Raw genomic sequence first — 17,447 nt, forward strand, 5'->3', positions numbered from 1 at the left:
ATTTTTTGAATGAAACGGGGTCGACTTGGATTTTGAAAAACAAAAACGAAAACGGGAGTCGCCACCAATCCTTTTTTATAAGGTGTGATCGGATCACCTTGAAAAGTGGTTGTTTTTAATAAACAATTTAATTTTATTAAAACAACGATTTTGGTCCATAAAATTTAGAAAAAAGGGTTCGGGAGTCGGTTATGTACGAGGAAGGATTAGCACCCTCGTAACGCCCAAAATTGGTACCTAGTTGACTACTTAATGTCTTGGTGTCAAAAATTAAAAACTCGAAAAGAATTAAAAATGCGATCCCTCTTTATATTGTGTTATTTTAAAGTTACTCGAATAAATCTAAATGGAAAATGTCTCCTTATCTCGAAGTAACAAGATGTCACATCCAGTAAGTTAAGACACGACACCTCATATTTTTGAGAGTAAGCTTGCCTTTTATTTTCTTATTTAAACCTCATTTATTTCAATTTTAAAAGGATATTCGATTATTTAGGATCAATGCGAGAAAAATCGAAGCCCAGTAAGTTAAGGCACGATTTCTCGAATATTCTAAATACGGAACATTGCCTTTATTTTTAAAATTTTATGTGTTTGGAAATTTAAAAGGATATTTGCCAATTTAGGTTTAACGAGAAAATCGAGACCCAGTAAGTTAAGGTACAATTTCTCGAATTTCCAAAATGTAAAATATTGCCTTATTTGAAATTTTTTATTTTTTGAATAATAGCGTGTACAACATTTGAACGAAATACGTTTATTTTATTCATGACGAAACATAAAAGTTTATTATAAATATATAAAAATCGAAATAACTTTTGAAGTGATGAAATGGAATGATAATGGAGTATGAAATATCAACTTACGAATAAAATGATACATTAATGCATGGCAATAATATGAAAACACGAAGAAGCTAATTATAGAACATATGCCGGCAATAATCACGCGATGCACATCATTTTAATACTAACATTAACAAATAGAAGAAAACAAGACAAAATATCATGCAAAAACAATTTTAAGTAAATAACAATTTAAAATAAATAATTTACAAGAACAAATCAAGAATAAATAATAAAAGGCGTCAAAAATATATATAGTATATAAAAGCTTAAAGTGAATATTAATAGTTTAAAACAAATAAATAAAAGGCATACAACAATTTTTTGAGATATATATATATATATAGGAATTTAAAAGAGTATGTACATATAATGATTTAAAATAAATAATTTATTAAAAGAATTAAATAAATAGTATGCAAAACAGTTTATAATAAATGATAAATAGGAAACTTAAAACAAATAATAATAAAGGAAACCCTGTTTTAAAATGATAAACAAAAGATAAAATAAAATAAATGGACTAGGGATGATACTGAAACCAAACTAGAATCTAGGGGTTTAATTGCAAAAACCATAAACAGGTCACAAGGGATTAAAATGGCGCTCGCGCGAAGAATGAAGGACTAATCGGGCAATATACCCCAGTCCTAGAGTGCAACGTTTCAGCGCAAAGGACCATACATGGTCAAAGGATCTGATTGAAGCAGAAACAAAAATCGCGGCCCAATTTAAAAAAAATAAAAATGTCAGATTGCACTTCAACGCAAGATGGAGGGACCGAATTCGCAAATTACCCATTAGGGCAAAGAGGCGTAGGCCACCCCCTTTAAACGACGCCGTTTTAATTACTATAAAAACCAAAACTTTTTGCTTTTTTCTGCTGTTTCATTTGCTGTCAAAGAACACAAAAAATTAAAAGGGAGGTCCCCTTTCTCTGCTAGGGTTCTAGACCAGGAACGCCGCCGCCGTCACGCCTCCACTGCCCGCTGGCCGAGCCATGCGAGGGCGTCTCCCACCTGCGCGTTGGAGCGCGTTCAGAGACCAAGGCCCTGAAATGGGAAACGGGGAGAAAACGGAAAGCCCCTGCCCCCTCCTTAACCCACATTCAGCAACGGCAAAGAGCCGATGACGACGTCGGATTCAGGGGCCGATTCAGGTGAGTTGATTCCTTTTCCCTTTTTTTATCTTATTTGTTAATTGTTTTGAAAGAGATTAAAAAGAGAAAAGGAAAAACAGATAATAAAAAAAACTATAAAAAATGGAAAGAACAGTTAAAAAAAAACAACCTTTAGAACTTTAATTTCTGACTTCGATTTTACTGATGTCTGTTCGTAAAAAAAAACTACAACGATAGTATCTTGGCCTTTATAGCCACGTTACAACCCTTTGATTTCTATTTTCTTTGTCGTTTTGTTGTTTGGTTTGTTCTGCTGTTGCGTGTAGTCTTGGTTTGTAGGTGTCAGGAGGCTGGTGATTGGCGAGTGGCAGCAGTGTAAGGTGGTGGGCGTGCGCAGAAGGTGGCAGCAACAACATGCAGCTAGGGTTTTTTTTTGTGTTTGAAAGCTGGTGTAATTTGGGCCATTTGGGTTTAGGGTTAATTTTGGGTAGTGGGCTAGTATTGTAATTTGGGCTTGTGGGTTCTGATGGACTGTAATTTTTTTTATTTATTTTTGGGTTGGTTGGTTTTGCTAGTGGGCCGGGCTGAAAATGGGTCTTACACTTATCACATACAAAGCTAGACATAGCTTTTGCAGTGAGCTTAGTGAGTCAATTTATGCACTCTCCAATGGAGAAACATGAAGAAGCAGTGTTCCGAATTCTGAGATACTTGAAGAGTTCACTTGGAAAGGGCTTATTCTTCAAGAAATCTAAACAAAGAGGAATTGAAGCTAATACAGAAACAGACTGGGTAGGCTCAATAACAGACAGAAGATCTACATCAGGATACTGTACATTTGTTTGGGGAAACCTTGTGACTAGGCGAAGCAAAAAACAAAATGTTGTAGCAAGAAGTAGTGCAGAGGCTGAGTTTAGATGAATGGCTCAAGGAATTTGTGAAATGATGTGGTTAAAAAGAATTATGGAAGAGCTGCAGAAACCAATAACTTCACCAATGAAGTTGTACTGTGATAGCAAAGCTGTCATTAGTATTGCTCACAACCCAATCCAGCATGATAGAACTAAACATGTTGAGATTGATAGACACTTTATCAAGGAGAAGATTGAAGAAGGCCAAGTGTGCATGCCGTTTGTTCCTTCAAAACAATAGATTGCTGACATACTCACCAAAGGGCTCTCTAAGACAAGTTTTGATTTTCTTGTAAGTAAGTTGGACATGATTGATATATATGCACCAACTTGAGGGAGGGTGTTGAAATATGTGAAACGCATATATTTTGGTACATATTTTAAAGTTATTTAGGTAGATAAATCTTATTTAGGTAGATAAATCTTAAAATAAATCATTTGGGATATTCTAAGAATATTTTATTTTATCTTTTAGTAGTTTATTAGAATAAGGAATTATTTTCCTTATCTTTTAGTACTTTAGTAGAATAAGGAATTATTTTCCCAATTAGGTTATGAGTCTTTTCTCTATTTAAATTCAGTTGTTTAATTAATAAAATATAGAACAGTTTTATTAAATGCTTTCTTAAAAGCTTTCAGCAACATTACGATCTATATCACCTAGATCTCTTGAAAACCTATTGATTACTCGCCCAATTGGATTAGTCTGGAAAAACAACATTGGAGCTCTTAGGATGAAATTTAGCATCATATCATGCAATCTTCTGGCTGCACCGAGACTTGAAGTAATAAGCCAAAACGAGTTTGTCAGAATCACAGTTACCTGAATCCATTAAAATGGTAACTCATTGTAATAAGCACTAAAATAAAAGATGAAACAGCTATTGCTTTATGAATCAATTTTTGGTTCTGGCAGGAAGACAGACAGACCAGAGAAAATGCCTAACATGTTATACTGTTTAGCTTATGCTTATCTACTTCTAGGAATTCTTCTCCATATCACTGCATTCATTGCATATTTTACAGTATATAAAAGTTATATCCTACAAAATTACTGCTCATTTAAAAAGATAACTTGTTCTTTGAATAATCATATTGAAAGCTAAGCCATTTCTTAGCTTTCTTGATAAGGTAAGCAGAGTATAAATAGATATCAATACAAACCACTTGTTAGATGCAGATAAAGATGCACTAACCTGACTAAATCCTAGAAGCGCATAAATGAGAATGTAAAATTCAGGCTTATAACTCTTTGAAGCACTTTTATCTGTCCAAAAGCGTAACCACATGCTGCTTAAAATTCTAAGAACTTCAGTTGAAAAGTAGAATGTAAAAAGTATCACAACCACCCATAGGCCTCCTATAGCATCCTTATACCTGCAAAACAGTAAAAGAAAAATAGGTTCTAAGCCCATCTCAAGTTGAATTGATGTGAAGTGCAGTTGATTTACATGTGAATTATGTTAAGCATCTAACCTCAAACCTATTGTCAATAGGTGGAGAGACTCGACACAAACAAAAAATCATAGGAAATCTAATAGTTAATTGATGAGAGATAACAGCATGTAAGATTGTATCATTTGGTAGCTTAATAGGGGCCTACACATGGACAACCTCATATCTTTTATTTTTAGGAAACCTGTGTTAAGATTTTTTTTCTTTATTGTGTCATTTTATGTAATCTCTTATTTTCAGTATCTGATTCTTTTTCCTTTATTAGGATTTGATTAGATTTCATAAAATACAGAGCGCATTCTCTTAGCCTTTTTCTCTCTATTTCTTTAATAAGATGGAAGCAATTATTAAAATCAAAGTTAATATGAAAAGCACGAGGTTTAGTGTACTAATGAGTATAGGGTGTTATCCTATATTACCTCATAAGAACATTCCAGCTGACCAGACCTGTTTCCCTTTCTTCTTGCTTTACAAGTGTAGCTTTCATGCCTTTCATCCTGTTTGCAGCATTTGCATCTTTTAGAATATCATTTATCTTATTCTCAACCATCTTATTGGAATTTGGTTCTAAGTTTTCCATGTCTATGCATCCTTCATCTCCCTTCCCTTCTCGTTTTTCCATTTTCCCAGCATTTTCCATCAACTCCTGAAATATCCTTCCTTTTCTGGAGACTTCCTCAAAGGTACCCTCTTCTTTACTTACACCATTAGAGACAAGAAGGATGTAGTCTACATGTGGAAGAAAATGCAGCTGGTTTGTGACAAGTATTCTGGTTTTTCCTTGTAATTCTTCCTTGATACACCTATAGAAAACCTGCGAATGACTTCAGATTAGACCATATAGCATAACCACAAGAAATCTATTTTGAGATCAACGAAGGTTGAAAATACATTAGAAAGAAACAGGAATTGTGGAAAGAATATACGAGAAATATTTGGGCTTATGTTCTTTGGGTTTCCGGCTATCATTTTTCATTTATGACTTTGGAGCTATTTTAAGCCAAATTTATTCAAAAGCTTCCTCATCCTTTCTGGAAAAGAAGTTATAGATCTGTAGTTTCCCACTGGAATCTTAGGAGTCTATACATTATGTGATCTTTACATTAAAAAATAGAACTATCCTCATATAAGATTTCAGCACTGCTGCTCTTATTTCCTCACCTAGGTAAATCTCGTTTCTTCACCTCAACTTCTAAACCTATCAAATCTCACACAAAAACTAAAATTCTTTGGCTATGTCCACCTTTTTGACCTTATTAACCCGAACACTTAGCCTCAAAACTTAGCTTTCTTGTATCCAACAGAAGCCCTAGATTCATATCGGTTTGATGCAAACCTTCATGCTTCCACATAGAATGTGAAAGAAATTGCATTAATCAGAGTAAACAAGTTACCTGTTCTGCAACATGAGTGTTGACACCATTTTTTGACAAAACGGGATCGACTTGGGTTTTGAAAATGAAAACGAAAATGGGAGTCGCCACCAATCCTTTTTGATAAGGTGTGATCGGGTCCCTTGAAAAATGGTTGTTTTTAATAAATAATTTAATTTTATTAAAACAACAGTTTTGGTCCACGAAATTTAGAAAAATAGGTTCGGGAGTCTGTTACGCACGAGGAAGGATTAGCACCCTCGATACGCCCAAAATTGGTACCTAGTTGATTACTTAATGTCTTAGTGTCGAAAAACTGAAAACTTTAAAGAGATTTAAAATAAGATCCTTAAAAACTCGAATGACATGGATTAAGATTTAAGAGGGTATTTGGCTATTTGGTTGGACGAGAAGTCGAAACCCAGCACATTAGGGCGCGTTTTCTCGAATTTCCAAACGCAAAACACTGCCTTATTTTGAAATTTTTAAAAGGATATTTGGCTATTTGGTCGAACGAGAAAAATCGAAACCCAACACATTAGGGCACGTTTTTTTGAATTTCCAAACGCAAAATATTGTCTTATTTTGAAATTTTTAAAAGGATATTAGTATGCGTAACAAAATGTTAATGAATACAACGGTGTAGCATAAATAATGCGAGTAACAGTAATGAAAATAAATTAGATAAAAAAAGGCAAATCTATGACAAACAAAATAACAATACATATAAGCACATAAAATCAAAAACATTCTTTCAAAATAACAATGAAAATGTAAATAAAGAAATAAATAAAGAGAATGAATAGAACTATAAAATATAAAAGATATATACATGTGTATATACATAAAATTATGGAAATATGAAAATATATGTATGTTATATATTTCAAAATTATTGTATAAAATATATACATATATAAATATATAAGTAAGCATATGCATACATATATACGTATGTACATTAAAATATGTATATGTACATGCATGTATATAAAAATTATAGAAGGTATATAAAAGTATGTATATATATATATGAAAATAGAATATGTACATAGATATATAGATATACATATAAGTTATAAAATATAAAGAATGTATAAGTATATATATGTATATGTAAACAATGTATAAAAATATGTACATGTATATATATTATAAAAACACATGTATGCATATATATATATATAACAAAATTTAAAATTTAAAAGTATAAATGAATAAATAATAATAATAATAATAATGGTATAATATGATAATGATAATAACATTGAAATAATTAACTGAATAATAAAATTGCCAAAAAAACACAGACTAAATTGAAATAAAAACGAAAATATGGGGCGAATTAGAAATAAAAAAAACATAAAGGATTAAATTGTGATACGCGCAATAGGAGGGGGACCAACACAGGGAATAAACCAAGTCCCCAAAATGCAGCGCTGCAATGTACTAAAATGAAATAAAAATAAAACTATGCAGCTAATTTAAAATAAAAGGAAAGAACGAAAAAGGGTCAGATTACAACGCGTTGCAAAATCAGAGGGACTGTGCGAGAAAATATCCCTTTTAAAGAAAACACGCGGATCCCTTTGCTGGAGGGGATCGGATCTGGTCGGCCTCCCCAAAACCACGCCGTTTTGGTGCCTGGGGAGGCCAAGCTAAACGGCGTCGTTTCTCAGTGTTATAAAAGTAAATTTTTTTCTTAAAATTTTCATTTTTTTTCTTTTCCTCTAAAAAAAAACCAAGAACCTCTCAAACTCCCCTCTCTAGTCCGGCCTAGGTTCGACTGAAGGCTTCGGCGCACCTCCGCCGTAGCTCCGCCGCACCTCCGCCATAGCTCCGCCGTAAGCGGCGGCCGAAGGTGCAAAAATCGGCCTTTCTTAGCCCCGTTTAGAGCTCGTCTCTCCTAGAACTTGGATTCAAGGCTGAATCCTTTGAAAGGTGGCCGCAAACCCTAGAAACGGAGGGAAACCGTTCGGTTTCTCCTCTTCCGGCGCAGCGCAAGTGATGTTTTTCTACTCCTTTTTCTTTTGTTTTTTTGGTCATTCAGTATAACAAAGATAAAACAAATAAAATAAAAATAAAGCGGAAATAAAGAGAGATCCGAATAATAATAAAAACCTCCTGTTGTATTCTGTTTTTTAATCTCTTTTCATACAAAATCCCCCCCTTTTACATAGTTATTTTCATGCTTATAAAGCCGAAAAATCCATCCTTTTCCTCCTGTTTGTTTTTACTGTCTTTGTTTCTGTTTATTGGCTATTGTTTTCGCCTATTTTGCAGGTAAGATGAAGTCAACGAGAGGAGTCTTTGCCATTTCGGTGCAAGGCGCAGCTGGCGGTGGCAGACCTCGAGAGTTGTGCGCGCCAAAGGTGCACATGGGCAGTAGCAGCGTGAGGAAAAGCAGGGAACCCTTTTGGGCCCAATTGGGCCGTTAGGGTTTTAAAAATTGGGCCATTTTAACCCAATGTACATAAACTGTTATTTTGGTTTTGTTTTGGGCCCGGGCTAAATTGGGCCTCTACAATGAGCATCAAGGGCACTTAAAGGGTCATCAAATATGTACACATCTGAATTGGAATAGACAGCTCTAGCCATGGAAACTGTCTGTTTCTGCCCACCACTTATGTTCACACCTCTTTCACCGATCTCAGTGAGGTCATGATCCTAAAGGACTATGTTAAATAGTTAAGGAGACATTCCATAGTAGAAAAAGAAATTATAAGATGTTTTAAATCCACGTAACAGGAAGGATGCCAAGATCCTGCTGTAGAGTTGTCACATCAATTATCTTCCAATACCGTTCTGGTTGAAAGCTAGACCCAAACAAAATGTTGTCACGAACCTGTGAAAATAAATTTTAAGTACATAAGCAAGCATGCTATAGAAAGGAAAATTTCTTAGTCAAAGAATATTGGAAGCTGTAGAAAATTGAAATGGAAGTAAACATCAATAATGAACATAAGCAACGCTGCAACTTACAGTAGCATTAAAAATCCATGAAACTTGAGGAACATAAGCAACAGTCCTTATAATGACATTTGAATTTGCATCTCGAGGAACCTCCCCTAGAATCGCCGATATAAGGGATGTTTTTCCTTCTCCAGTTCCACCAACAATTGCGAATAAGCTGCCAACCGGTACATCTAGATTGATATTTGATAAAGTGGGCTTCTCTGCCTGAGAAAAGAAGAAATAAAAAAGAAATTCCAAATTGTCTTTATCCAGAAAAGTAACATCTTGCAATATTAACAATGTTGAGGTTAATAAGTGCATGAGATCTTCCTCACTATAAAGCAGGAAGTAGTGCATGGTAAATCACTAAGCTGCTATTGCTATTTCTAAGCTATCATGTCCTATGTATCCAAAGCTATAATTCTACAGTCGATCCCTTCAGACAGAACAAAATATCTAACAAGTCAACTTGCTTTCCGTCTTTCCATTCACTTACAGAGAATGAGGCAAACCAAATTGTTGGTGCACTAACAGAAAATAACAGACTCGGCAAGTATCTTGTGCAACAAGCCTCGATGCTTGCTGAGCAAACAAATGAATTCGAGCAGGAAAAAAGAAAAGAAGAAAGAGCTAGAAAAATGGAGAGTATTTGATGAACAAAGTTTGATTCATTCATGGAATTAACAGTGGCAAAATGCCAATACATAAATCAAGCTCTAAGCTTGTCAAAAAACAGTAAACATCCACCTAATGGTTACCTAACACCACTAAACATTGAAACTTGAAGTAATTAACTTGTGCATACAAGCAAAGCTGAATTAACGGCTCATATGACAGAAAATTACATCAATCATCTACCTAACATAGTTCTGAATGAACTAAATTACATTTCATTGACTAGAAATTACAAAATGAGCAAAATAAGCTTGCATCAGCAGCTCCTGCATGGCTTGGTCTTCATGGCCTGCTTGTTGTCGAGTGTTTGCTTCATACTGACCAACTTCATCACAAATTTATCGACTGATGATTAGTAAAACCCTTCACAAGAAATATTAAATACAGAATTCCAGTCTAGAAAGCACTTGACTCATAATTTGAGAGTTATAGAAACAAGAACAGAACTTTAAAATGACCTTTAAATCCCATGACAAGTTTCCATTCTTAATTGAGATGGCTTGAAGCCCCGGCTAAAGAGGTGGATTTGGTGCTAGAACTCTCTCTTCAGCTAAGAAAAGCTCCTCAAGACGTTGCAAAGATACATTTGCATTTGCAACCTAAAAACCAAGTATTAGACTGTCAAGAATCCAATAGAAGCTATTTAATAACTCTATTAAGCTTAATGACTGGAGAATCTTGAAAATTGTAGCAATTACATTGCAAATAATGATCAACTAAAAACTAAATACATACACCTTTTAAGCTTATTTTTCATTCATGGCCGTAATATCATAAATTTTCTTAGACATCTATTAAGTTGATGAGCGACAAACCAGTTTTATTGTCTGGCTAACAGTTAAGAACTTAGATAAATGAGAACAACTACTGAAGGTACAAAAAATTTACCGCATGAAACTTAATTCTCAATAAAAGAAAAATAAATACCTGAGAAACAAATTATAAAAGTTTTCCCTCCAATAAGATTTCAGTAATGAAGAATATACAGCTGTAAGGCAATTAAATTATGCAAAATATAATGATGTAAGGGGTGAAGTAAGTTAAACCTGACTTAACAAATTAGGAAGACATTCCAGAGGAATTCGTAGCAATGCAAACAATGAAAGTGATGTGAATGCCCTTGCTGGTGTCAGATCCCCACCAAGCAAAGTGAACATCCCAAATGAAACTACTATTACAACAACTGGTATGCTGTTCAATATGAAACTGTTAAACTGCAACAAAAGGCAACTTATTAAAACAAAATATGGTAAAACAGTCATATTTTTTGTGGCCTGAAGACTAGCAGCATCAACAGCTGCTCCAACAAGAGCAGTTTAAGATTAGCCACATAGATAAATAAGCATTCAAAGTGCGTTTACATTGCATGCAACTTGCATAACTGACATACATACTATAACATCTAGTTTATAAATCATGGATTTGTAGTCACAAGATAGGCTACCAATTCCCGGAAACTTGCTTAAAATGGAGGTTCAAATATTATGCTGGTGGCCACTGGCCACCAAAATCACATTTCCCTTAGAAAAGAAAATATATCAAATGACGAAAGCATTGCATGTCCTGGATTATGTTTGATAGCCAATAACTGCATTTTCCAGAGCAAAAAGCAAGTGCAACTATTGGTGAAAGGTAATTTTCGCATGCCAACTAGAAACATCGTTTTATGTTTTGGAATGTTCACATAAAAAACACACACTCAGAAGCAATATTATAATTCCACTATCATACAGCAGATAGTAGTTGAGCTCTCTGAAGCCATGATAGCTCATCATTCCGTATACTGTGAACTCTAGACTGAAAGCATTTCTCCCATGCATAAAATCTGAAAAATTATCAAGCACAGATCAGTAATCACTGTCAAATATGAAGATAATATAGTGAAACCTAAGGAAGTGCTTTCTGAATTAGACCATACTTCACAGTGTCCACAGCAGCTAGAATTTCATTCGTAAGATTGACCCTCCTGTCAGTCCACTCTAGTCTTTGCTTGGTCATCTTTTGCATTTTGCTAACCACAATAGTCTTTCTCCATGGGTAAAACAGAGAAATCAGTTAACACATGATCAATCATCAGATAGATGATTTAAATTATTTCATCTTCAATGAAAGTAGTTATCAGAAGATCATTGACATGGAAAATGACTTCCCAATTTAAAATCATTTTGCTTGCCTTGCTGGCAGATTTCTCAGTGAGACAACGTTTAATCTACTAATTTAGTTTTTCTAACCATGTCATTCTTTGAGGCTCTTTTGCTCTCTTTCTTTTTTTTTTCTCCAATAGAAGCAGACTGCATGAGTTATGGAGGTTAGTTATCAGTAAACTTCACGGACAGGGTTTAAACTACAATTAAGTTGGCAGAACATCATGCCAATGGCTAGCATCAACTTATCAAGTAAATTCTCATTTTGCTAAGAAAATGAAATTGTCGAATAATGTGGTAACGTGTGTGAGTGCTTTTGTTTTAGTGGACAGTATATCAGAGATAGGTATTTTAATTTTGTAGGATACTAGTTACTAATTAGTTTTCCTAGTTTGATAGGATCAAATGTGTCTAAATAGGACTGTAGAAGCTGTATTTTCACAATTGAATTAATTCCAGTGAAATCAATTCTCCACATGGTATCAAATGTTTTTGGTTCTTTCCTAGGTGTTTTTTTTCTGGTCAAATTCTTGCTTCTCGTGTTTATTCCATGATATCAGATGTTTTTGGTTCTTTCCTAAGAAGTGTTTCTTTTCCTGGTTGAAATCTTGCTTATCTTGTCCATTCCATGGTATCAGATATTTTTGGTCCCTTTCTAAGAAGAGTTTCTTTTTCTTGGTCGAGTTCTTGCTTCTCCTGTTCTATTCCCAAGTTCTTTTTTTCCCTATCATGTCAGACTCAACCAAAATCAATCTCATCGTAGAAACTACCATGATTTAAAACATGGTTTCTTTAATCACTACAGCTGGAGATTTACAAAACACCCAACCGGTTTGATTGACACAAGATCCTAAATCAGAGGCATGGATTAACAAGATTCCATGTGATGTCTTGGTTATGGGATTCAATGCTTCCAGAGATTAGTTATACGTGTATGTCCATTTCCTCTACCAAGGAGATTTCAGATGTCCTTCGGCAAACCTATTCCAAGTTCAAGGATGCTGCCCAAATCTACGAAGTTAAGGCAAATATTTCAACAATCAAACAAGGGAAACGATTTGATATGGTTGAAAATCTGAGAAAGAAATGACCAGAGAGAGAGAAGAGAGCACAAGAATACTGAGTAGAGAGAGAGTGTGAGAAAACCAATTCCAATTTCATAACCACCTCCTCTGCCTGATTGCTGGCTAAAAAGGAGAAAAACGGATCCTTAACAGCTGTCATAACTAAGCTGAAAACTCACCGTTTCATTAAACGGTCCCTCTATCCTAAGTAACAACCCGACCCCCAGAGTCCAAAACGCAGCATTTACAACGAAAAAACACAACTGAAATAAACAAAATTTTAAACAATGACCGTTGTTTGACCGAAGCTTGACTTTCATTTTGGTCCATAACACGATTTGTTATGGAATATTTGAGCCTCTTACAAGGTTTATGGCAGGAAATAGATCAAAATCATCAAATATGTAAAAGTTGTAGTGAGGATGTTGCAACCCTAAAATGGTTCATGGAAAAGGATCGTATCTAAGACTTACTCTCATGCCTTAATGCGGAACTTGATGCTGTGATAATCCAAATTTCGGGAAAGTAAGATTGCCTTCTTGATGAGGAAATATCTACCATTCAGAATGAAGGACAAAGGGGTGTTATGTTGGAGAAACCAATAGTAGATGGATCTGCTATTGTTACCAACACTACCAGATTCAACGTCTGGAGCTCTACAATTGACTAAAGTCTGGAGGTGGTTGCTTCTGCTTATATTCAATCCAAACTACTGAACTTTCCAAACCATGCCCAAGGACTTTGTTTTAGTCATACAAGGATTTCTTCAAAGACAAACTTAATTTCCTATACTCCCCCTAAGCAACAAATCTTGGTGGTTACTCCGTATAAATTTCTTCTCGAAGATCTTTATGTAAGAAATCACTTTTTAGTATCCATCTGGTGTAACAGCTAGCCAGTCATGAACAGATACAAACCAAGATTAACCTTAATTGTAAATACCCACTTGCATCCAGCAACTCTTTTTCTAAGAGGAAAATCAATCAAGTCCCAAATATCATTTGCATCTAATGCATTTATTTCCTAGATCATTGCATCTGGCCAATCGAAATGACTCAAGGCCTCCTGAATAGTATAGTGAATAGACACAGAATCTAAAGAAGCGATTAAAGAACAAGACAAAGGGAATAGATGATTATATAAAATAAAATTAGCAATTGGGTAGGTGAACTGACATTTACCTTCGTGACAGGGCAATAGGAAGATCAAGACCACCTGGAGTCGGATCTGATAACAAAGATGTCGATATAAGACATGTATCACGAGTCCATTGTCTTCTAGAATAAACTCAAATAATTGGTAGCTTCTCAAATGCAAGTGCAACAGATGTAGGTTCATCGGATTGTGCAATAGATAAACTTGAAGGTGTGCCAGCGTAGATTATCTATTCATTATTCTCAATATGGTAAGCCAATTTATGCATGATCCTCAAGAACCTCACATGTAGGTTGTTTTTTGCGTTCTACGCTATCTAAAGTCTACCTCTTTTTCTCCAAGTATGGTCACCTCGAAATAGAGGTCTTCACAGATGCAGACTGGGCTAAATCTCCAGATGATAGGTCTACATTTAGATATTGCATGTTTATGGGAGGAAGCCTAGTTACTTGGAGAAGCAAAGAGCGACGTGTAGTCACTTGATCAGGTGCTAAAGCAAAGTACATGGGTATGGTTCAAAGTGTCTGTGAGCTTTTGTGGTTGTGAAAGGTGTTGGAAGAATTAAATTTGTCAAGAAAAGACAAATTATCCTAGTGTTGTAACAACAAGGTTGTCCTCAACATATCGCAAAATCCAATGCAACATGATCAAACAAAGCACATAGAGATTAATCGACACTTCATCAAAGAAAAATTAACTATTGATGCCTTGAGCTTATTTAGTGAGACATTTGACAAACAGTTAGCTGACTTATTCATCAAATGACTTAGCAATAAGATTTACCATAATTCGGTCTGCAAGTGGAACATTTTTTATATCTATGGCACCAACTTGAGGGGAGTGTTAACTAATTGGCCATGTATAACTAATTTTTGGGGATTCAATTAGCTTAAATTTAAGGATGGGCGTTACTAGTTTCCTTATTCCTAGCTATTTTATGTGTATAAATAGCTTTGTTACCGTGAGATATATCGGCAGCTGTGGATCGTTTGATTGGAATGGGAACACTTTAACACTATTCATTGAATCATATCAAATATAATGGTAAGGTTAAGTGTGGTGACAGAATTCAGGTCAATGTCACTTGATGATCTAAAGGTAAGATGGGAAGGTCCAATGCGGTTGTACTATAACAACAAATCAGCAATCAACATTGCACACAACCCAGTGTGGCATGATAGAACCAAGTATGTTGATGTAGATAGACATTTTATCAAGGAGAAATTCAACAATGCACTTAGCGTCCCATTTTATTCAACAAAGGATCAACTAGCAAATATACTTACTAAGGGGCGGAAAATAATGTGTTTCAAGACTTTGTCAACAAACTTGGAATGAAGGGTGATCGTTCACTAGCTTAAAGGGAAGTGTCAGATAATGTGATAATGTGAGTGTTTGAGTTTCGGAAGAATGCATATCAGAGAATAGTGTATATGCCAGATAAGAATTCCAATTTTGAAGGATGCTAGTTTTCGATAAGTTTCCCCAGTTTGATAGGATCAAAACTGTATAATTAGGAGACTGTAGAAGTTGTATTTTCACAGTTGAATTAACTCCAATGCGATCAGCCCTCTACAGAAATTACCTGAAGTGGGACGATGAGAACTAGTATTAGTGATCCGAGAAGTGCAGCAACACCGAGTTGTTGATAAAGAAGAACCATGGCACCAATAATTCTAAATGGAGCAGACCAAAATATATGAAGCTGTTAGCATACTTGCTGAACAAAGTAATAACAGTTCAAATCAATCCTCTAACTTCCATGAAAAGATAAGCACAAGATTATGGTCTTATCACTTCTAGTTGAAACCAAAAGATTAAATAAAAAATAAAGAAGAATAAGTGCATCATTTGCAACTCATAAATTTCAAGCATATTGTCTAAGAATCTGCAACAGTTTAAAAGTTCCCATACATTATGTTTCTCTTGTTAGGTCAATCATGTTGGATTTTCAACTCAGCAAAACAAAGTTTAAAATCAACTAAAATGAATGTTGAGATGTTTGAAAGATAAAACCAAAGCAAAAACAAGAGAAGGTTGAATGAACAAGATGATTTCTTCATTACCCGAATAAGTGCATGGTTACATACATAAATAGAACAAAAATACATAGAAAGAAAACAAAGCTTGCTTGTGCAAGTAACTAAAGGTTTACATCAACTTAATAATAACCTAAAAGAGCTACAAAATCAGCTAAGCTCACAATTAACCTTAGCTGACCAAAGCATAAAATGATTAAAGCATTAACTATCAAAAGTCAACAAAATAAAACATGCTGCTGTTGAATTACACCATGGACACAAGCATGCATCGGCTGGATTTCTGGTTCTCTTCATGCAACGTGCACTTTGCATGGTTTCTTGCATGCAGCTGCTGTTGTTGCCACCTTTGAACACTCCTCCTTGGCTACAAAGCAGCAAACCCCAATCTTATCCTTCAAATACTCAAACCTTAAAGCAGCTAATGGTTTGGTCAGCAAATCAGCAAGTTGTTCTCTCGAGCAGCAGTGAACTAAGTTTACCTCTTTGGACATTTCAGCTTCTCTCACAAAATGATATTTAATTTTAAAATGTTTGGTCTTACCATGAGAAACCGGATTTTTGGCAATAGCAACAGCAGATTGATTGTCAACCTTAATTACTGTGGCCTCCTTTTGATCAGCATTCAAATCGTATAACATTTTCCTAAGCCAAATGGCTTGATTTACAGCAGAGGCAGCAGCAATGTATTCTGCCTCAGCAGTGGATTGAGCCACTGTCTGTTGCTTCTTCGAGCTCCAGCAAAAAACACTTGAACCAAGGGTGAAAAAGTAGCCTGATGTGCTCTTCATGTCATCAGCTGAGCTAGCTCAATCACTATCTGAATATCCCACCAGTTTTAACTCCTCATCTCTTTCAAACTTTACCCCACAATTCAAAGTCCCTTTGACATACCTTAGGACCCCTTTTGCTGCTTTAAAATGTGCAACTGTGCAGCAATGCATGAATCTCGATAGAAGACCAACAGCATGCATGATGTCTGGCCTAGTTGCAGTCAAGTAGAGCAGGCAGCCAACCAAGCTTCTGTAATTCTTTTCATCCACTCGATCTTCATCTCCTAAGCTGGTGAGTTTTTCTCCTAATGCCACAGGAGTGCTAGCAGGCTTGCAGTTTGTCATGCAAAACCTGCTCAAAACCTTCGATGCAAATGCCTTCTGGCTTATGAAGATGCCTTGCCCATTCTGGTTCACTTCCATACCAAGGAAGTATGTCATCAGGCCAAGATCAGTCATCTCGAACACACTTTGCATTTGCCTTTTAAAGATCTCAATTAGCTCCCTTTTACAACCAGTGACCAGCAAATCATCAACATACAATGAAACAATCAGCAAAGTCTCACTACCCTCCTTCTTAACATAGAGAGTAGGTTCACTGGTGCTCTTTGTGAACCCGAGCCTTGTCAGGTAGGCATCTATTCGATCATACCAGGCCCTTGGAGCTTGCTTGAGGCCATACAGGGCCTTCTTGAGCTTGTAGACCTTTTCTTCTTCTCCTTGAACTTCAAAGCCTTCAGGTTGCTCTATGAAGATTTCCTCCATGAGAAATCCATTTAGAAAGGCTGATTTGACATCCAGTTGATGCACCTGCCACTGTTTCTGAGCTGCTAAGGCAAATAGCATCCTTATAGTATCCAGCTTTGCAACAGGAGCAAAGGTTTCAAAGAAATCGACTCTCTGCTGTTGGCTATACCCTTTCACAACTAATCTTGCCT

The 17,447-nt window shown here is 35.5% G+C and overlaps 1 long non-coding RNA gene and 1 pseudogene across 1 annotated transcript; one reads left to right on the top strand and one right to left on the bottom strand.

The window, feature by feature from the left end:
* Positions 1-17,447, bottom strand: part of LOC105763167 (ABC transporter C family member 12-like) — a 39,636-nt pseudogene that overhangs the window by 14,583 nt on the left and 7,606 nt on the right.
* LOC105763169 (uncharacterized) lies at positions 1,734-3,343 on the top strand. Its single transcript, XR_001124110.2, has 2 exons — positions 1,734-2,004; positions 2,292-3,343. It is a non-coding gene; the product is annotated as an uncharacterized LOC105763169 (long non-coding RNA).

Source organism: Gossypium raimondii, chromosome 12 (genome assembly GCF_025698545.1).
Source record: "Gossypium raimondii isolate GPD5lz chromosome 12, ASM2569854v1, whole genome shotgun sequence".
NCBI lineage: Eukaryota > Viridiplantae > Streptophyta > Magnoliopsida > Malvales > Malvaceae > Gossypium > Gossypium raimondii.